The 22,545-nt window shown below is 44.3% G+C and overlaps 1 protein-coding gene across 5 annotated transcripts in view; it reads right to left on the bottom strand.

The window, feature by feature from the left end:
- The window catches only part of PLEKHA6 (pleckstrin homology domain containing A6), a 144,065-nt gene extending 121,887 nt beyond the window's left edge, over window positions 1–22,178 (bottom strand). For 4 of the 5 annotated variants that reach the window (XM_066622911.1, XM_066622912.1, XM_066622908.1 and 1 more), the window contains exon 1: window positions 21,926–22,178. The gene's annotated coding sequence lies outside the window, so the exon portion shown is untranslated. Of the gene's footprint in view, window positions 1–10,232; window positions 10,283–21,925 lie in introns of those variants that run through there. The other variant, XM_066622910.1, reaches the window with a different exon arrangement.
- Window positions 22,179–22,545: the final 367 nt, after the last annotated feature.

A 22,545-nucleotide genomic window follows, 5' to 3' on the forward strand; every position in this document is an offset into this window, starting at 1 on the left:
GGATTAACTAAGCACTGGGTAAATAAATATTTCCTTCTCCTTTTCAGCCATTATCAGATCGATTGTACATTCAGTGTTTAACATTTGAATGATTCATGTAGGAAATAGAAATGCTTATTTAGGTGCTGTATGTGAAAAGGGCCTAAACCTGGGTGCTCTGTGGCAGCCTATTAGGAAAGACATTTCTGATGTGAACCACAGTAGACTAGCTGGAGCCATTGTTCATTTAAACAGAAATAACTCATTAGGTCCATTTTACAGATCAGATAATAGAGGCAACAGCTGCTTGATTAGGGTTACAGAACAAAAGAGGCTACTGGTAGAATCTCAACTACTAGTCTTGGTCTTTTGCCACATATGTAAACCCTGGGGCTGAACAGCACAAAGTCATTCATTCATTCATTCGTCCATGAGGCTGACTCTGGAGTTTTGATATACAGTACCTCCCCACCTGCTCAGGGGACAAAATAGCTTGGCTGACATTTTAATTGATTCTCTGGCAATAACCTGCTTCCTAGAGGCTGTTACAGTGCAAGTTAATTTCCCAGTGCCTTGCCCACTTTGTGGCAAGAATAAGGCAGGCCTTCTATTTTGAAGCTATCTAAAGTGTTTCACACGTATGCTTGTAATAGGCACCCAGCTAATGGAACAAGAACAATGGATATGTTTGTTACCCTGTCCCCAACATTTCACCCCACTGGAAAATGTGGGTTCCTTTCCTTCAAGGTCGGTAGCTTTAATGACACTGCTTCATGCCATCTGCTATCTTTCCTTGGTTCTATTCAGTGCTTCCTGTTCCTACGGCAACCGACCTTCAACCTGGTTACCTCCCAGGAAGCACATTCCTTGTTAATTTCATCATCAGCTGTATGTGTGCCAGTTGAAATGCAATTTGCCATCCCTTTGCAGACAATGCCAAACATCTGAGGCACACATGTTTGTTTATTAGAAGATCTTTCTTATCCTCATGAGTATGAAGTACACAGATCCACATTTTGCTACAGCCTTCACCTTGCTGCACCAATTGAGATTCCCAGTTCTTGTTTTAAAAAGATCACCATTGAACTGGAAAGGTCACCTACTATCATGGCAGCAGACTTGACATCTTCCTCAGAAAAATGCACAGTGCACAGGACAATGCCGTACACCAGTGGTTCTCATACATTAGCACCAGGACCCATTTTTTAGAATGAGAATCTCTCAGGAGTCAGAAAATGATGTCATGGCCGGAAGTGACATCATCAAGCAGGAAAATTTTTAACCATCCTAGGCTGCAATCCTACCCACACTTACCCAGGAATAAGTCCCATTTACTATCATTGTTAAGAACATAAGAAGAGCCCCACTGGATCAGGCCAAAGGCCCATCTAGTCCAGCTTCCTGTATCTCACAGTGGCCCACCAAATGCACACAAGACAACAGACACAATACACAGTAGCTTGTAAAAAGAACAGGTCTGTAACATTTCCCCAAATGCAGTCACATACTGTGGTAGCATCAATTCTAACATATTAAAAATAAAATATTGAAATGAATGGGGACCCACCTGAAATTGGCTTGCAACCCACCTAGTGGGTCCCAACCCACAGTTTGAGAAACACTGCCATACACTACTTTAGTATTAGCTAGCTAACCACAGATCAGCTTGCATCAGCTATATGGTGTTAATTTCTAAAAGGGCTGAATAAATACAGCAAAAGCATTGATTTAACATTTTTGAGTGTTCAGAGTGCTTCATGTAGATAATCACAAGAAAATTAAAGTAGCTTCTGAGGAGAGAGGGATCTCTGGAAGCTTGTTGCACCATCCAGATGACTATTTTCTGATAGGGTTCTGTCTCTCTTCTGGGTTAAGTGCAAGGTGTTGATGATGATCTATTAAGCCCTGAATGGCCTCTGCCCAACTTGCCCAAGAAACCACTTACCCCTGTGTATTACATCATGACTTGACCTCTAAAACCCACCCAGAAACACCCTCTAAAATTGTCCCACTAGGACAGGAAAGGCATGTACGAATGTGTTTCAGGTACCTGTATTCAACTGTGAAATACTGTCTTCATTCCTAACCCCAATTTCCAAAAGCCCAGTTTTGAGCATCTCCTATATGCTTCCATTTTGGCTAGACTACTAAACAAAACAGCAGGTAGATAAAATAAGGTACAATAGAATAGGTGCAAAAAGGGCAATACAGTATTCTATTCTGAACTGGAAGTCACAAAAATGATCCACTGCAACAAAGTAATAGGAACTAGGCAAAATGGATGAGGTGTAGTAAGCTGGGAAAGGTAGTCTTCACAAATAGCAAGGCTGTTCCATTTTTCTATTGAAACTCTTTTTTGAACTTAAATCTCCTATTTCCACCCCTAACAATGCTAAGCAGGTATACAGTTTATATTAAGGGGACTGAAAACTGTACAATGTGAGAATAGTCAAGAAAGAAGATCACATCACGCACAAAAGATTAGACTTTCTGTACCTGCAAGTATGATGTTCCTGAATTACCCTGCAATCATTAGTTAAGGGGCTTTGCATGGCAAGACAAGGAAATGTATCTGTCAGAGATTCATAAAATGAGCTAAAAGATGGGTCAGTGGTTGGTCTGGGGATAAGGCAGCTGCACAGACCAGTGAGTCATCCATCAAGATCAATACTATATTATATGGCTGATTGATGGATAGGTAGATGTGTTTAAGATTAATAGGACAGCACTGTCATAGGCCATTGCATGCCAAACATGTGATTAATAAAAACAAACCACTACAAAGAAGAACAATAAGCAGTAAAATAGATCACAGTTGTTGAAAACAAAGAAAGAGCAAACATTCAAAGGCCAAACAATCTAACAGATTTCCCTAAAGGACAAACAGCAGCATGTTAATCTAGCCCCATTACCCACAAAATGCATCAGGAGCAATGGGGTATTTATTGATGGCAATGATATACCAGCTGCTTCCACAGAAGCATCAGTACCAGATCACTGAGGCAACTGCTTGGTTACAAAGCAGGGATAGGTACAAATGAAAGGAAATCTGCCCTTTGACTAAAATGCACAGTACAAAACAAATCTCTTGGATTCAAGTCCAAGATATGGGTTCCCTCCTATAAGACCATGAAACAAATCAACTAAGGTTCAATGATGCAGAGAGTGGCACATATTCCTAAGAGAATGCAAGCATGGTCTCCATCATCACTGATCATCTCAGAGTTTCTGGAGTACCTTTGTATCTCTAGGTCTGATCCTGACCAGTGCAAGTCCTCTTCGAGTAGGACCACTACAAAAGGGATAAGCACAATTGAGCATTGACCTGTCGGCCTCTGTTAGCAGGCATGAGAGCTACTTCCCAATGTCACAGGAGCATTGCAAAGACAAGGACACTGCAGAAACGGTAAAGATAATACTGGAAGAGATTCTATATAAAAGTACCAGAGACAGCAAAAAATCAGGCTCTCTTTTGTTCCTGTCTTGGACAAAATGGGAAGTGTCAACCCTGGAGATTTAGGCAGAGTTAATACAGCAGATTTTAAATTTCCCAAGAGAGCTGGTTTCTTATGGCAACTGGCAGGATTTTATTGCTCTTTGTCAGGTCTTTTATTAGCATCTTGCTAGCTCTCTGTATCTAAATATCCCTGAGCAGGGTGAGATCTATGTTCATGCATGCATCCCAGCCATACACTCAGGGTATTCACCTAGCTAGAAGGATAAGGGGGCATCTTAACTAATGGGAGGGGAGGCAGTTTTGCAATGGTTATCACTCAGATGTTGATCACAGCCTTTTGAAAAGCATTCCTACTCTAACCAGCTGCTGGACATTTCACTGCCCTCGCCCTTTACTTATTTTTGTCCTTGGCAAAGCTAAGTCTTATGCACCATCCAAGAGGAAGATAAAACAGTTTCTCTGAAAAACGGTGCCAGGAGCACAGAACTATAGCATCATTTATTGCAATGCAGCTGGGATTATTATGAAGTCATGTAGCCATTTTATGCCAAGTATTGGACCTTGTTTCTCTGCAGAGCTTTCTATGATCAGAAGGAGCAAGGATGACTTGTATAAACAAAGATGGATAGCTAGGATAGGGGTTTTCACTGGGCTTTTCAAATCTGTGCAGAGAATGCTTGCTGAACCTTAAGTGATCTGTTCAAGTTTACAGAGGCAGTTTGTTGCAGGAGAAGGCACTGCATCCTTCTGGCCTGCACCCTAGGTTAGCTACTGTACCTCCATTCTTTGTCCTTCCAGCTTCTAATGTTGTTTTTACTTTCGTCAATGCATGTAGGCTCATTTCAAATTTGTAAAAACATGTAAAACCACTTATGTGTGCAAGCGACAGCTTAATCCTACCTAAATCCCTCTCCTGTCAATGCAGCCATGCCAACAGAGCACACACTGCATCCATGAGGGGCAGTTGGAAAGGTCTCCTTGGGGTAAGTGAACAATAGCTCACCTACCCCAGGGAAAGCCTCCACCAATGCCATGGGTGTTCCCAGATCTATGCCTGGGTTTCTCAGGCATACATCCGAGGCATGTAATGACAGTGGAAAGGGAGACGGAAGGGGCTAGGATACAGGCACACATGAGTGCCACTGATTCTACCCAATCCGTCTTTCTCATCACTTCCTCTGAGCATACCACCCCTGCCACTTTCGGAGTCACTTTTCCCAGTCCAGTGGCTCCACATGCTACTGGACGCCATTTTTTGACAGCAAAACTCTGAACCTCTCTGCCCAGTGGCCCAATTGGGCCATTAACATTCCATGTATTCTCCTGCAATGAAGACTTTGATCGTTTGATGGTGTTTCAACCCTCCCCCCCCCAGCCCCGACTGGAGGGAAATGAAACTTATTACCCCAATGTGACAAAATCTCATTTGACAATACCTAGGTATGTGTTGGTGCACTAGTAAAGACAGAGAGATAGTGTATTATTTTAGTTTTTGAAAATAATCGTACTTCTGGAAAATTTTGAGTTGAAGAAAAATTGTAATTGTATGAAATCTGGGGCTGGTGAAAATCCATAAGAATTAGCATCCAAGAGGGACATTACTACTGAATCCAGTTGCCATCCCAGGAGAGTTGTTTGCTGCCAGTATTCTCAACAGTAATACTATTTCATATCCCACATTGCAGTGTATTAATTGTACTTCTCATTGGGCTTCATCTATAGTTTAACTAAGGTCTCTACAACCCCAATATCAAATAAGCAAAATGCTTTTTATGAGCATAAAACCACTAAACTCAAAACCAATTCACAAGGTAACCCACTACTTTTATGATGGAAGAATGCTGCGTCGTTCCGCTGATTTTAGCCACTTTGGGACTAACATACTAAGAGCACAATCCTGACTCACTTGCCAGTTCTGACTTAAGGGCAATGCAGCTTTGAGGTAAGGGAACAAACACTCCTTTACTTTAAGGAGGCCTCCATGAGTACCACCCAACTGCAGGATGCAGAACACGTCCCACTAGCACAGGGGTCGGCAACCTGCGGCTCTAGAGCCGCATGTGGCTCTTTCAGCTGTCTGCTGAGGCTCCTCCCGGTGAAAGTGGCAAAGGGGGTGACAGGAGGCACCTGTGTTGGGAGTGCAGGCTGCTTCCCTCCTCCCCCTGAGCTCACTGACTTCCTCTCCCTTCACCCCCACCTGCCCCGCATTGGTTTCCCTTTTCAATTTTGCCCGCTCTGCAGGCTTAAGGTCCCTGTTTTTCCCTTTCCCAACTCTCCAGCAGGCTCAGCCAATCAGCATCTGGCAGGCTCCTGGCTTTTTCTGTTGGAATGGCTCAGGGCCCTTCACTGGCTGCAGACCAGCCAATCCTGAGCCGCCCTCCTCCTCAGCCATTGCGAGCCCTTGCAGCCCGCCTTTCCCTGAGCAGGTCCCCACTCAGTGCAAGGAGAGGCTTTTCCTCCACAGCAGAGGAGACATCCTGTGTGTCTACTCAGTAGTAAGCCCCATTACAGTGGATGAAGCTTGCTCCCAGGAAAGGGTGCCTGGGATTGCAGCCGTGGAGCCTGCTCCTATGCATGTCTACTCAGTTGTAAGCCCCATTACAGAGGATGAAGCTTACTCCCAGGAAAGGGTGCCTGGGATGGCAGCCTTGAAGCCTGCTCAAGGCCAAGCGCAAGGACAGGTGAGTGGGAGCCCGCACAGGTCTGTTCCAGAGTAAGCCCCGTTGTAGTCCCTGGGCTACTCCCAGGAAGGTGTGGAGGGCTATATCCTCAGCCTCCTCCTGTGCAGGTCTACTCACAAGTAAGCCCTGCTGTAGTCAGTGGGGCTTCCTCCCAGGAAGGTGTGGAGGGCTGTAGCCTCAGCCCCCTCCTATGCAGGTCTACTCACAAGTAGTCAGTGAGGCTTCCTCCCAGGAAAGTGTGGAGAGGACTGCAGCCTGAGAGCTCCAACCAACTGCTCAGAAGTCCCATTGTAGCCAATGGGGCTTACTCCCAGGATAGCGTGGAGAGGGTTGCAGCCTGAGGGAGAGCGGGCAGGCAGGGCAGAAGCTAGCCTGTGGTTGCCCCCCCCCCACCTCTGGCTTCTTCTCTGGAGTCTGTGTCCTTTTTTCCTTCCAGTAGGGTGCCTCTGGAAGGTGGGGGGAGTTCTTTAGTATCCATGTAAGATAAGCAGATGTCATAACCGCCATATGTATTGGAATCCTGGAAGATCTGGTGAGGAGGTAGATGTGGTGTCAGCAGTGGCCCCTTTAAGGGTAAGGCCTGGGCATCCAGCAGAGTGTGCTGCACAGCTGCAGCCACTTGAAGGCAATAGGGCCCTCAGGGATATAAGGAGCACCTGAGGAAGGGGGTGTGGGTTGTAGAAGGAGTGCAGGTTGGAGACTAGACTGGCTTGGCTTATTGACTTTGACTTGAATACTCTTACTGATTTGACTGACTTACTTTGGAATCTGATCTTGGACTGTGACTTGGCTTATTGACTTTGGACTCTGCCCTGGATGCTCTGACTGACTTTGTGACTAATGGACTGCTGGAGACACTGGAGTTTGGTGTGTGGCTGCTGTGCCCAAGACCTGCTGAGGACCCAGGGTCTGCTGTAGTGGTGGGAGGCTGCTGCCAGGAGAGAGGACCTCTGCAGGTTGAACAGGCAAGCAACCCTGGAGGTGGGGTCCAGCAGGACTGCAGGGCAGAACCAGGGTCATTTGTTGGGGGAAAGAGCTAATTTGCTTAAAGAGCTAATTTGCTTAAAGTGGGCCTAATTCTCCAGGCAGAGAATGGCCTTGGAATCAGGCAAAACACCATAGAAGACCAGGCATCTGAAAACACAGGACAAGAATGTATGACAAAACTAACTAAAAGCTACAAGAGGGGGCTACATTATTAAAATGGGACCTATAAGAGCATAAAGGTGGAAAAAAAAACTATATATGCAGTATTATCTTCATTTTAGATGTCAAAAGGGTTTTGTGGCTCCTGAGGCTTTTTTTTCCCTCAGGAAAATGGGTCCAAATGGCTCTTTGAGTGTTTAAGGTTGCTGACCCCTGCACTAGCACAGCTATTCCAGAGCTGGAAAGTTGATTAGGATTTAGGCCTAAAGGTCTATCTGCTTGATTGCAAGCAGCAACTTTTTTCTTTTTTCCTTTCTATTGCAAAATAATCTCTGTTAAGGAATCCCAGATGCCTCAGCTTCTCAGCTGTTTTCCTACACAACACAGGTAACAACATGCCTCGCAGATTCCACGCATTCTGCACACATACATCACACTACCAAACAGAACCTGTCAACAGCAACATCAGGGCGTAAACAAACAGAAAACTCAGAGATGGTGCCTCTGAATGCCCCTGTGCATCCTGCCTGGGTGGAGTCACAATGGCTTAGCAATACGTCAAGCAGTATGCCCTCCACATTGCTAGTGTGTCTTCTCCTGTGAATCATTAGGGTTGAATTGTACAACCATTTCAGAGCCTGATACCACAACTGAAATTACCTGCCATTACTTTTTGGATTGCCAGCTAGTCCTCTGAGGACTCCAATAGGAGCCGATACCTGCATGCTGTTGGGTCACATAGCCCAAAGTGGTAAGGCATACTTCACCAGATAAAAATGTTCACATGAACATTCATTGGCAAAGGCTAGTGAGAAAATTGGCATTCTCTCTCCTTGCTGCTGCCACTTGAGAGGCACAGGACTATAGTCTGCAGCTGCATAAAGTTGCCCAGCTTTGTTTATGGACGTCTTTCACACAAAGGTCCCTTTTGTAAATCAGGTTTCGTTAACTGAATAAGGGCCCAATTCAAACTAACTTTCCAGCGCTGATGCAGCTGTGCCAACGGAGGTATCGGCACAGAAGCAAAGGGTGTGCCAGGCCAGGAAAACAGAGATAGGATCCCTGTGTGGGCTACTGCCTTTGGGATCCATCCATTCCTGACCCCAAACCTGAACCTCCCACGAACCGTCCCCTCTGCTACCTTACCTTCTCCGGCACAGCAGCCAGAAGCTGCTGGCGTACGCAAGGGACCCCCAGCTGTTTATGCCAGCAGCACACGGTTTATTATGTTATAAGTGTAAGTGCTCCATAAGACTGGGCTGCCCATCTGTTTTCTCATAAAGTCAAGGGCAGCCTTACTGAATTCTTATGCATAATCTCCCTATAGAGCGGCTTTAGACTATTACCTAACATGCATCCAGAGTGTAAACGGTTGCTTGTAAACTGCATTGGAATGAAGATCAAGTATCTCTTTTGCAAAATGGAAAGTTTATTATCCTTGATGTGGCATTTGTAAAAGTAGAAGACATCATGTCAGCTGGACAGTATGATAGAGCAGATGTTAACCAAAACACATGACCAGGAGATTGGAGATATCTAGAATGGGTTTCTGAGGCTGAGTGATTCACTATATGTTGTTCCCTAGCATTTATGCAAGGGTTACTATTAAAAGGTGCACAGAAAGTTTACTGAATCAAAACAACCAAAACCACAAACAATTCAAAGTCCTAACATGAGATGGGCTACATATAGAATATCACTTATCAAATACAGCAACAAGAGAAATAGTCAATTGAGCATTACTGCCTTTGGCTGAAACACAGAGTTATTTTAGGTGTGCCAAGGTGTTGGACATGCCCAGTAGAATTTTGGACTTTTTGCCCTTTGAATGGGAGATACCCTCTTGACACACGCAAGCACTATATAATGAACTGATGATGGAACCCCATTCAGTTTCAAAAGAGACTTGCCATGTGGTACAGCAGTGGTTCCCAAACGTTTTAGTACCAGGATCCACTTTTTAAAACAACACTATCAGGACCCACCTAGGTATACCGGACTTTTTAAAAAGGAGAGCTAGAAACAATGTTTTAGTTTTTATTTATAAGCAATAATAACCATATAAAAGACCCTCAAACATTTATCTCCCTATATTTACACATGCTTGCAAACTGCAGGAGCTGAGCTCTTTGCAGGGTAATTAGCAGCTACATATCTGATTTCTGAATGGCTTCAGGGCTTGAGGCAATTGGTTCTCTGATCTTTCCATCACCCTTTGGAGTCCCACCAAAAATTAGGTCCTGACTCACAGTTTGGGAACCACTGTGGAACAGGATCACAGGATTCTGCTGTTTAAGAAGCACATGTCCAAACCTTCCTTGAGCACACAGAACTAGTTGTGCAGTTCAGTGGATCCAAGACTTGGTTAAAAAAAGACAACAATATTGATTTCATTCCCAGTACTGGACAGCTCTGTAAAAACTGAGGTGGCAGGTTTTTTACAAAGGGGATGAGGAACAAGACTGTTGATTAATAAACAGGTTTTTCCCTGACTCAACAATGGCCAGAAAAATATTTCCACTGTATGCTGTTAAAGGATACCCTTTTGTTTCTTTGCCCTTACTCTTCAGGCACAATGCATCACCAACACAACTACTGTACCTCTTGGCTTTTTGCTGTCTGCACTTCACCCAGCCACCTCTTTAAAATGCTCTCCTAAGTCTTTTGGATCTAACAAATGCTCATTATTGAAAATTCAGAAATCAGGAAAAGAACTCCAAATATTTGTCATTGATTTGCAAGGAGCGTGACATTTAAGAAGCTACATTGCTCATTTTGTTTAGCACTTAAGATTGTCTGAATCATTCATAGAAAAGGCCATTTTTTAAAAAAATGAATGGGGAAAATGGGCATGAAGATTACTGAGTGCAATGTTCTTATTTCAGACAAGTTCCAGTTCAGTTGCAGATCTTCATTAAAACACGAAGCACATAAATATTGTTCAGAAACCAAATACAGAACTACAGTACCTAGTTATCCAGGCCTCTCGTCTGCACAGCTATATCTCTGTCATAGATGCTGACATCTGCGGTGAGGACAAGGATGGAATCCCTTAACAGGCTGCAGCCAGAATGTCTCCATCCCAAAGCTTGGCTTAATTGGACCAGTTCCCTTTAATTGCTGCAAGCAGCAGAAAAACAGGTGCAGTAACCATGCTAAGAACCATCATCACTATTTCGCAAGTCTTGGATGATCCTGAGATAATGAGCCCCACGTTCTCCCAACTGGTCATTAAATACCCTTTTATGCCCCCAAGGGCTTTTGAAGTCCTCGGGCTCAAGCCTATCATTTAGTCCTAGCTCTGCAATTTTGTCCACACCTTGGCAAGGAGAAGCCATCCCAAGATTACAAGGACTGCTTGCAAGCTTTGCTTTATTGCTGTCACCAATACTCTTTGACTCCTTGCAATTGCAGGAGCTGAGGCTGTATTGAGTTCATCCAAGAAGAAGGATGTGCCATCTTCAAGTAGTTCACATCCTCATCAGGACAGTTAGCCTTAGTAACACTTAGAGCCTGATCCTGAGCTGCCTGTTGCGCTGGCACCGAAATGGTTGTGGCAGCATCTTGTGCACAACAGGGCAGAAACCACAGGCTCCTTGGGGGAAGGGGACTTTCATCCCCTTCCCCCAGGTAAGGGAAGTAGCCCCACAATGGGGCTACTCGATTCTGTGGCAGTCCTTGGGCTGCCATAGAATCAAGAGCCTCCGTGTCTGGCCACACAGCCCGACACGGAGCTCAGCTCCACCAGTCCCACCTCCCTCCCACCCCGCTGGCACACACTAAATGCCTAAAGACATTTAGCCCAGCCAATATTTAATAAAAAATCTAAAAATACTTCTAGGTGAAGAGATACAGGTTGAACAGATACAGATTTTCTTGCTCCTTGGGGTTCACAGTGAGCTGCTTGTGCTCTGAATGATCCCCAAGAATGAACAAATGGGCACTTGAAGCCAGCACCATGTCAACTCTTGTCAACCACATCATACTGAATACAGAATACACTGAACACATCCATGGTTCCTGAAGCGTTTCCTTCTTGCTGAGCATTCAGGCCAATTGCCCACTCAGTTATTTTTCAGAAGGCAGTGGGTTCCATGAGTTCTGAAAGTGGCCTGGATCCATTTGTAAGCAATCAAGAGGTAACTAACTTGAACTGTCCTGGCACCAGGTTGCTGTGGGCCCCTGGGGGCAAAGCCCTATGCTGGGGCTCCCAATGGCACCTCCATAGTGCACAGGTCATTACTGAGAGATCAACGATTAAGCAGACCAGGCCAATCCCTAATGCCAGCCCTGAACTTGAGCCAATATTGTCCTGTCAGAACATGGCACTTCAGAGACTTCTTTAAAACCACAAAAGAGAACTGTGGCAGAGTGCAGATTTCAAATTTCTAGCATTCTAAATACAGTAGTTATTTCCATCATTAATGCTACTACTAAATAAATAAACACACACATTAAAGTTAGACTTTCCTAAGTGCTCAGAGAGATTCACATATATCATCTCATGGCTAGCTCCAGATTTGAAAGGGGTCTTGGCATGATGACCTCAGGTAGACCCTCACTCCTTATTTTTGTGGTGTGTGTGGTGGTAGACATGAATTTCTGTTTATCCTGTGTCTTCCACAGTGTCCTTCACCAAATGAAGGAAAGGGAGACCTACCCAGCCAGTGGCTGCCAGTTGCTGTCTGGACCCAGTCCCCTCCTCAGGATTCTTGGGTCCTGGCAGCTGCCTGAGAGCACTACATGCTGGCACTGAGCCTAGTGAAATTTATAACAACTCTCTAATGCAGGCTATTATTATTGCACCCTGAAATTACTGGTGTAGATTAGGTGAAGGCCACCCAGTGAACTCATGACTGAGATAAGGTTTGAATGGTGACCTTCCCAGCTCATTCCCTTAACTATTGCAACTAACTTGGCTCCTCCCCTGTGATGTTATTAGAACACTCCAGAAGGTTTCTACTCAACACGGAGATACAGTAGTAGTGGATTGCCATGCAGATCTCATTATGCGTATGCTATAGCAATAATACTACTTGAGAACACTTGTGTTTCAACCTTTCAATACCAATCTGGGGTTGTTTGTAATGACACCACTTGTTATATTTTGTGACATCTAAGCCTGAATTGAAAAACACTATGTGTGCACAAGCTCTAGGGGAGACTGTGTGATGCAGTGGTTATAGGTTCTAACTGGAATTAGGAGGACCAGATTCCAGTCTCAACTATGGTTCATTGGGTACCCTTGGGTCAATCACTTGCTGTCACCCCAATCAACTTCACAGGATAAAAGGCGGGCAAGAACCACATATGCCACCATGAGCTCCTTGGAAGAAGGTCAGGAAAGGAATGCCACAAATAAAGTAGAAGTAACTTACCCATGAGCAGTACTAATAAGTATTAACTATTTCTTATGGAGAGAAGAGATAATAGCATTTTATTTGAACACCCATAAGAGGTAAGAAGCTGAAACACAGGGGTCTGACTAACTGCACAGAAGTTTAAAATATGGACTATTGGCAGCTTTCGTGGGTTATCTAGGCTTTTGCACTCTTACCCAGCCAGGCTTCTAAATGTCACCATGATAAATAAGAGGCAAGAGGTACCCCCCTTGTATTCAAACCAAAGAGGCATTTTCAGCACTCGTTGGCAGTTATTTCATGCCTGCTTTGAAGACTCCAATCACTGTTAGACTACATAATAACAGTAATCATCAGCTTTAATTAGTAACCCTTCTGATGTCCCTGGGGCACTGTCCCTTTAAACAAATGCTTGTGATCTGATGTGCCAACTGCACAGGGAAAAAAAGCCACCCTCAACTCCAACCTGGAACTGCATTCCTTACCTGATTAGCATTATCAGGAGCAACATGAAAGAGGGAAGGAGGCCAAGTGGCTGGTGCCAGAAATAGACAAGGGAGCTTAGCAAGCAGCCACCTGTGCTGTGCAAGGACAGCACAGTATTGGTAAACAAACCTACAAGTGCCAGGCCTGAGATGGCAACAGAGAGGGAAAAGAAAGGAGGAAGGGGAGGAGCCAGCAGCAACGTACCTGTGTCTTTCGAAATCCCCTCTGTATGTGTGTGTTAGTTATTGAGGATGTGATGACTCAAAATGAACCAGTCATGCTTGCTGCCAAAGGGGTGGGCTCAGCAAAAATCCACACAACTGGGCGAGGCAAATACGGTTACTACACTCCCCTTATCTTGACAGCAACTTGAGATAAAGGCTCGATGCACTGTTTGCTCTGGCTTACCCTATACACTGCCTCCTCAGAGGTAGTTTTACTGCTCTCCTCAAAAAGGGCCCGGCTGCACTGCTCACCATTACGCCAAGAACAAAGTCCAATTCCTACAGGAAGGATCTTATCCATGCTGGAGAACACTGTGCCCCATGGGCAACTTTGGCACAGTTTTCACTTACGAGAAACACTAATACCATAAGCACACAGCAATCTGAGCCAGGCTGAGCCCTACCATTAGGCAACGTGGAACAGTCCTGTTTATGTGGCAGGTGCCACTGAAGTGCAACAATGGTCAGTTATTTAGTTTTACAATTTTTTTTATCACATCTGGATTTTCTCCCTTGGGCACCGAAAGATCTTGGGTTCATTCAAAGAATAATCCAGAGATAGACTGCAGGCTAAAGGTCCTGAATGAATGAAAAGTACACTCCAGAATCCTTTGCAGTGTTGCAGAGAATTCTTGGGCATATTCCTAATCTGAAAGAAAGAGCCAGGCATGGTACAAACAGCATGAAGGACACAAGTGCTGCTTTGGGTGTCTTGAATTATGCCACCCAAGTCTGCACGACTTAGAAAGTCCCACTGAGATCGGACACAAGAGAACTCATCCAAAGAAGTAAGTCAGACAAGAAGCCATGTGACATCTTTGGTTCAAATTCAGTTTGCCACCACAAGTCAGCTCAGCAATAAAGCCATTCAAACAACAGTGTTGCAAATGACCTGTGAGCCGATACTGACAGACTACATCTGTGGGTGAGGAAGCAGGTTACAAATAGCCATAAAGGATGAGTCAGCTATAGGCTAAGAATGTCACATCCGGTCCATGCACCTAGTGGCCGCCCAACACAGAGGGAAGTCAATCCTGAAATTCTGTCTAGACAAATCCTGGCCCAGAGTGCCATTGCTGGGGCATGGGACGTGGAAACACTACCCAGCCCTTGGGACTGTGGGAATCGTACTGTGTCAATAAGCTTGCTGATAAATGCAGCCAGCAGTCAAGACATTAAGCAGCCCTATGCTGAAACACATTTTTTCATCCAACAGATAGATGGATAGGCCATGACTCGGTTTTAAACTAGCCTTCAAAATCAGTAATCCTGACAGAGAGGGGAAAAAAAACATTTTCCAGAAAGGAAATTAGGTTTAATTGCAAGCTCAATTAAAGCAAAGGGAGTGATTTCATCGGAAGCAGACTAATAAAAAGGGTAGAGTTGGCTTGTTTGAATAAATTAATGCGGATCAAAGTCCAGACCGATTAACCATTAGCAGAGATAGCACTCAACAGATTTACAAATGCCAAGATAACTGAAGATTCTCGTATTTAACACAAAAATGAAATCTGGTCTCCAAAAAAGAATTATGTAACCTTCCAATTGTCAGACTGAACACAGTTTTGCTCTTTTCCTTAATCCTTCTAAGTCACAAGCTGTCCTTGCAAAGGGAAGCCTTCAGCAGCGTTTCTTACCCAGCTGACTAAGTGCATCAGACTCTGCTGTTGGAGAACTAACTATTTGCTGGATCTTCTTCCAACACAAGCTACCTTAAGCTTGGAAAACACGATTGCTCCTGGACCAGCCCTGCATTCCCAATTCTAAATACAAAGAAGCTGACTGATAAGCGAAGCTGCAGATGCACAGGTCGCTTCCATGCTGATTTAGCTCCAAACCAGCTGAGGAGGAAGAAACTGCATTTTTTTTTCTGCATCAGTCTTCTGAATTGTGTCTTCTGATCCTGCTAGATGCTGGAGAGACAGCAATCAGCACAGGGAATAGCATGGCTTGTGGTGTGGGCATCAAGTGCACCGAATCGGTATAGCGAGTGCTGCTGAGAGTTGTAACAGGCTTTGAGATTGTTGCAGCCTGTTTGGAAATCAGGTCATAGCTCAAGGGTAGAGCACCTGCTTTGCATGCAGAAGGTCCCAGTCTCAATCCCAGGCATCTCCAGGGTGGAGATGATCATTGGAGTGGTGTGAGCAGGGCCTCTGAGAGGGATTTTACCAAAGAGGGAGGGGGTGAACAGAGTGGGGAGGTGGCAATGGGGATGAAAAGAATGGGGGGGAAACAGACAGGAGGAAAGTGGTAACAGCCGGAATAGTCTTTGGAACCCAGGTCTACTTGCCTGCCCAGTATTAGCAGCTAGATACAGTAATACAAACACATTCCTAAGGGTAGTCTTGGGGCAGACAGGCGGGGAGTGGAAGAGGAGGTGGGACCCAGCAGATACGCCAGATCCTAACCCCCATTCTTGAGCAGCACAGAGTGGCTTCAAGCCACTCTGCTCTCCTCGGACTTATGCCACCTCCAGAGGTGGTGCAAGTTTGAAGACACCCATTGGGGCTGCAGTGGCTTACCTGAGGGTAAGGGGTACCTAACTGCAGGGCCTATGAGAGGAATTTTAGCAGGGGGTACAAACTTTCTTCTGGGCCCCTTCCCAAAGAGGAAGGGGGGCAATGGGGGCAGGCAGAACAGGGGGGGAAATAGGGCAGGGGAGGGTGCTGACAGCCATAATAGACGTTGGAGCTCAGGTCTACTAGGCTTCTTGATGACCTGACCATGCGGCATTAGCAGTTAGATAAAGTAATATGCAAAACCAAACACACTCCTAAGTCTCTCAAAAAATTTTGAAATGCCAAAGAGCTCCTGTAGCAAGCCAGTTTCCTCCCAGATTTGACACTGTTAAGGAGGGTCATGGATGCTTTCCTGGGCCTGGTGTGTATGGCTTGCAGCAGTAGTTAACACTGCATGCACATGGTTGTGCCCCAGCATTATGTGCGAGCAGTTAATTCAGGTAAGATAGGAAAATGTCAGGTCCCAGGAACTTTTTGGCTCCTGGGCCCCCTTTCTGACCCTGGGCCTGGGTACAAATTACCCCCTTTAACTGCCTCTCCTAGGCTCTGCCTGGCTGCATCACTTTGGGGCCCTATCCTGCACTGGATACAGTGCAGGCCTCCTGGGCCTGCCTTTTCCAGAGCAAGATTTTGCTGTTTGTCTCTCTAAAATCTTTCAAATATAGAAAATCATTGCAGGAGATTAGTATCACTGAATTTAGACTCACACTAGAATAGAAAGTGTCCTGTGTACACCAAAACTGACTTCTGCAACCCTGCAGTCCCAAAGCTGTGTCCCTGAGCTCCTATACACTCCTTCATGGTAAGTAGTTCCATAAGCCAAAGAGCAAGTATAGCAGGTCACTTTCCTTCCAGATGTAACACTGTTAAGGAATGTATGCATTCCTGAGTATTTATGGGTGTGTATAGCTTGTGGCAGTAGTCACTGCCATGTGCCCACGGTAATGACCGCAGAATCTCGCATTGGCAGTGAGTCTGGGTGAGATTAAAAATGTAAGATCCCAGGACATTTCTGGGCCCGCTCCTTTGGCTCCTGGGCCCCCTTTCAGACGCTGGGCTTGGGTACAAATTACCCCTTTACCCCCCCCCCCAAGCCCTGAGTGTGAGAACAATAGCTAAGTGGTAAGAGAAGGCAGGGAAATAGCCACACATACCCCTACCATCACCACACCATATTTCAGGCTACATATGATTATGGAGCCACACCCTGGTTCTGAACACTTCCTGTGTATGCATGCTAAAGGCTCAAATCATTTCGCTTAAGGGGTGTGGTGTGTGACTAACCTACATTGATAACACTGTTATCATGAGGTTAAGAAAAGTACCTACTACAAATTCTTAAGACAAACTGTTGAGTTGTTATTTCTCAGCAATTTAACATTATACTGTGCAGCAGTGGTTCTCAACTTTTTAGCACTGGGACTTACTTTTGAGAATGAGAATCTGTTGCGACCCATTGGAAGTTATGTCATGATTGGAAGTAACATCATCCAGCAGGAAAATTTTTAACAATCCTAGACTGCAATCCTACCCACACTTACCCAGGAGTAAGTCCTATTGACTATAATTGTTAAAAGCATATACAGAGTAGTCTGTTAAAATACAGATCTGTAACTTTCAAGGAAAGCGCCCTACAGGTAGACCACAGCTGCGATACAAGGACATCTGCAAGAGGGAAAACCCTGGCCTCTGAGCGGCCCGCTTGGAGGCAGGCTGTGCAGCATGGCCTTTCCCAGTTTGAAGAGACACTTGGCCAACAGTCTGAGGCAAAGAAGGAAGGCCCATAGCCAGGGAGACAGACCAGGGACAGACTGCACTTGCTCCCGGTGTGGAAGGGATTGTCACTCCCGAATCGGCCTTTTCAGCCACTCTAGACACTGTTCCAGAACCACCATTCAGAGTGCGATACCGTAGTCTTTCAAGACTGAAGGTTGCCAACACACAACTTTCCCCAAATGCAGTCACATACCAAGGTAGCATCAGGTCGAATATATTAAAAATAAAAATATTGAAATAAATGGGGACCCACCTGAAATTGGCTCATGACCCAGTTAGTGGATCCCAACCCACAGTTTGAGAAACGCTGCTATACAGTATGTGTTGTGAATCTCCCTGGTTTCAATCTGGCATGGAGTTTTGGCAGCATTTGTTTACCTAGAGCAGGGGTGCCCAAACCCCGGCCCGGGGGCCACTTGCAGCCCTCAGGGACTCACAATCTGGCCCGCAGGGAGCCCCCAGTCCCCAATGAGCATCTGGCCCTCCGGAGACTTGCTGAAGCCGATGCTGGCCTGATGCAACTGCTCTCAGTGTGAAGATGACTGTTTGACCTCTTGCATGAGCTGTGGGACAAGGGTTCCCTCCACTGCTTGCCGTTTCACATCTGTGATGTAGCAGTGGCAGTGAAGGAAAGGCTAGCCTTGCTTTGTGCAAGGATTTTTGTAGGCCATGAGCTATTGCAAGACCTTCATTCATTCATACAAGTTCCATCTCTAATATATTCATTTATGTAAATTTATTCAAATTTGAAATGTAAATTAATTCGGCTCCCAACACAATGTCAGAGAGATGATGTGGCCCTGCTGCCAAAAAGTTTGGACACTCCTGACCTAGAGAGTCTAGTCATCTGCAAACAGTGTCCATAGGCTGAATACTGATCTTCTCATCTTGTAGAACAGACTATAGAACCTGCTTTAAGAGCATGAGGTTGTAGACAAGTTGGCACAACTAAATGTTCAAGGTATTAGTACATTTGAAAGGGGCTCCAATTCAGGAGACATGGCAAATCTTTGGTTAATATGAGAAAATTAGTGGGGATGGTGTTTTTGAGATTTGGATCTGGCAGCCCTTTTTCCAATTCCTCTCTGTACCATCCATCAGACTAAAATGTGCACCCTTTAATTTATCTCTACACAACAGGAATGAGTTGAATAGGTATCCAAGTGACTCTTGTTTTCATATTTAATTCCAATCAGTCTGCCTCTCTCCCTGCTCACACTATCAAGTCCTGCAGGGTTGAGAGGGAGGTCACTCCACCTCCCTTTCACATGTTCTCCTGGGAATGAAAACTGTACCCAATGTTGATGACCCTGGTGCCTAGTAGGTTTTGCAAGGGATAGGTCCTCCCTCCTCTGATGCATCCCTCCCAGACTTCAAAATGCTTATTATGTTCCAGGCATTTCAAAGGAAGCCACACCGAAAATAAAGCCTGCTCCTATCATCGCTCTACTCCCTTTGTCTACATGCTAGGGTTCCATTTCTTGATTATTTTTGTGTTTGACAAAGAGACAGAAAAAAAGCATCTGCATCTAACAGCCTCCAAGCTTAGAAAATGCTCATAGTTCAACAGAGTACCACTTTTCAGTTTGTTTGCTGCAGTATATGAAGGATAGAACAGAAAGATATACTGTATGTTCTGCAGGACAATTAAAGCTCTTAGTCCAAATGTGACTAGTCTCACACACAAGCCTGGATGCTCAAAAAATCTCCTCTGGAATCTCACAGATTTTATAAGTACAGCACAGAAACAACCACATTATAGATCAGAATGCTTAGAACTTCCCTACAGCAACAACATTGGATTGGTCTTCAGTCTCCCAAATCTTCTCCAATAGCAGCAGAAAATACACTGTAAGTTCCATTGAGTACTATGGAACATACTCCCAGGTAGGTATGTAGAGGACTGCAGGATTATTACTTTATTTTTATTTTTACTTTTAAAAAATGTATACCCGTGTGATACCCATTTTTCTCCATGTGACTCCAAGGTGGCTTCCTTGTTTTACACTGAAACAACACTTAGGCTTGTTTTACACTGAATGACCAAGAGGCCTATGGGTACAATAGTGAGCACATCAAAGCCTATTTCCATGCTTCACTGTAGTTTTAAAAAACCATCTTTCAAATATATGTCTTTATATTCTCATTTTATATTCCTACATGTGTGTACGTTAACACACACACAGAGTATAAAAAAAAACCAGTCCCCAATTTTTATATTTCATTTTTATATTTAGATGCAACAAATCATTTAATTTGCCAGAAAATATCTGGCTTCAAAAACACCAACATTTCAAAATGTCATATAGCAAAGTCACCAGACAGATCTGCAATTCTATGGGAGTAAGCCCCATTGACTAGACTCAAGCCCCTGGGAGAAAGCCCCATTGACTAGAATGACATTTAGCTCTGAATAGACATGCATAGGATTGGGCTATAAGACATCCAGCAATAGGATAACTGATCTGAGGTTCACATGACAGGTAAGATTAAATATGAAATTCAAGAATCTAGATTAAAAAAATTTCTTCATGGGACTTCAATATGCTTAGCTGTGGTTGGATTGTGCCCATAATGAGGTGTGGCATGAGATGCAACAGGCCCTGACGAGAAAAATTGATGGTTTTCCACCCCCAGTTTAAAATCTTATCTTTTTTCAGTAGGCTTTTGAGGGATGATTATGAATGCTACTAAATTTTGCTCTGATCTTTCTCTGGTTCTTTGGTTGTCCTTTTTTTTCCTGCCAATGGTCTTTTTTAGTGATGTATGTTTTTAATTTTTAGATTTTGTATTTTTGAAGTCTCCCTGGAACCACATGGAGAAAGATGGGGTATAAATTTTTTAAAAGTAAAAATAGAAATAAATAAAGCAGTAATCCTGCAATCCTCTATCTACTTACCTGGGAGAATGTTCCATAGTACTCAGTGGGACATTTCTGAATATAGGATTGCACTGTTAATAATAAGAATAATCAAACTAAATAAAGCAAAAAGAAAAATAGGGCTGGAAAGGGCTAGAAGATCACCCTCCAACTCTTTCTGGCCCAAGGAAGAACCTACCTCTCTACAGATTAACTGCCAATCTGCAAACCAGAGTTTATGTACTGCTCACGGCTGATCATAAAGGGGTGCAGATGGCATTCAATAGCTTTGCTCTGCACAGATCAGAAAAATGAGCTATTTCCATAAGGGTCTGGTGACATCTCCCATTTAAGGATAGTTTCATTAATGTACATTTCAGAAAGCACATTTTTGCATCTAGATATACGTTTGGGCAACCACACAGTATCTTGCCTGCCCTTCCACATTAAAATCCTCTGAATATATTCAATGAGTACAGTCCCAAATTGGCAACACCCACTTCTTGATCAATATAGCCTATCTGCTGGTCAGATAGGTACAGTTGAATGGAAGCTAATTCTTTTCAGTACAAAGCCAAAACACATCAGTAATAATCAGTACTCAGCAAAAAATAAAAAAATTGATGAATAACTGGAGAATTTGAAGTTCAAGACACCAATAACGCTGCACAGCAGGGTCAGCTATCAGTATCATTGAATCAACATGTATTATGCCAAAAATCAATTTACACTTAGGGAGCAGACACTGGAGTTTATTCATATTTTCAACAAGCTTCTGCTTCAACTCACCTATATCTGTCACAAATGCACTCATATTTTAGCAACAGCCTGATGGTAACACACCTGCATGTTCTTAAAAGAGAACCATATCCTTCCATGGTCTTTCAGCTCTCAGATAACTTAGCTGTCTGTCGGCTTGTTTTTCTAACATCTCATGATTTCATGCAGATTCAGAGCTGCATACTTAAGCGCCATGCATACAGGGAAACAGAACTACGTTTCTAGAGCTACTAAACAAATAACACGTGGACTCAGGTGGCAGAGGGTGCAAAAAAACCAAGGCAACAGTCTTGTAACCCACATCACCCGGGCATTCAACTATGGGCAACGTACAGATTATTTTAACAGCAAAGAAGCACAAAAAAGCTGTGAAAATATATACAGTATAATATATAGTGGCTTCCAGATTCTAGTTCGAGAATAAATTCCAACTTCAAGCCTCCCCCAATTTTGATAGGTTTCAAAGTCACAGCTCTGCTTCGAGAACCTGAACCCATCACTAGATCACAGTGTAGGTTCTGCACTTGTTTTGAGGTGGATGCATAACTACACACAAGTTAAATTGCTTGCCCCGTGCATGCCCCAGCTCAGTTCTGGGAGCAAAAGAGCCTATTGTCAAGCCAGAAGGAGTTAGCAAAACAGAACACCTGGATTTACCTTCAAACTAAAGGTGGGCACATCCCTCAGTGCTGAGTCAGGAGCAGAATTTTTTCTCCCCCAAAGCCCTCTTCAACGACAGATTTCAACGTGGAGGACTGGGAAGCAGAGCTGAGCACAGGAGCTCTTACTGAAGAAATCATGAAGAAAGGAAGGCAAAAGAAGTGGTAACAGCTTTCGGTTCTTCGTCCTGGCAGATCCGTCAGTGAGCAGGCAGAGTAACATCCAAAGCCTGGAAGGACTGGAAGGGTGATAAGCTAGGTCTGAAATCTGAAACTGCAGGTTGGGCCAGTCGTATATAAACACACACACACACTCACACACCCATTCACTCTCCTTTCTCACACCACCCCTCTCTGCTGCCTGAGTAATAGCAGGCAGCCCTCTAGCTGCACTACAGAAAACTAGAGACTCTCCACAACATTCATGACAGGAAGGAGCGAGACAGAGACCTGTCAAAAGCAGACCCACACTCAGCTCTCATCAACATAAAGTCTGTACCACCAGCTGATTAAATGCTCCAGCAAAGGACATAAATCTGACACTCAATTTATCTTTGTGTTTTCAAGGTATGTTTGAAGTATTCTGAGCGCTGAAGCGAGAGGCATTATTCCAGAAGC

Source organism: Tiliqua scincoides, chromosome 4, assembly GCF_035046505.1.
Source record: "Tiliqua scincoides isolate rTilSci1 chromosome 4, rTilSci1.hap2, whole genome shotgun sequence".
Taxonomy (NCBI): Eukaryota; Metazoa; Chordata; class Lepidosauria; order Squamata; family Scincidae; genus Tiliqua; species Tiliqua scincoides.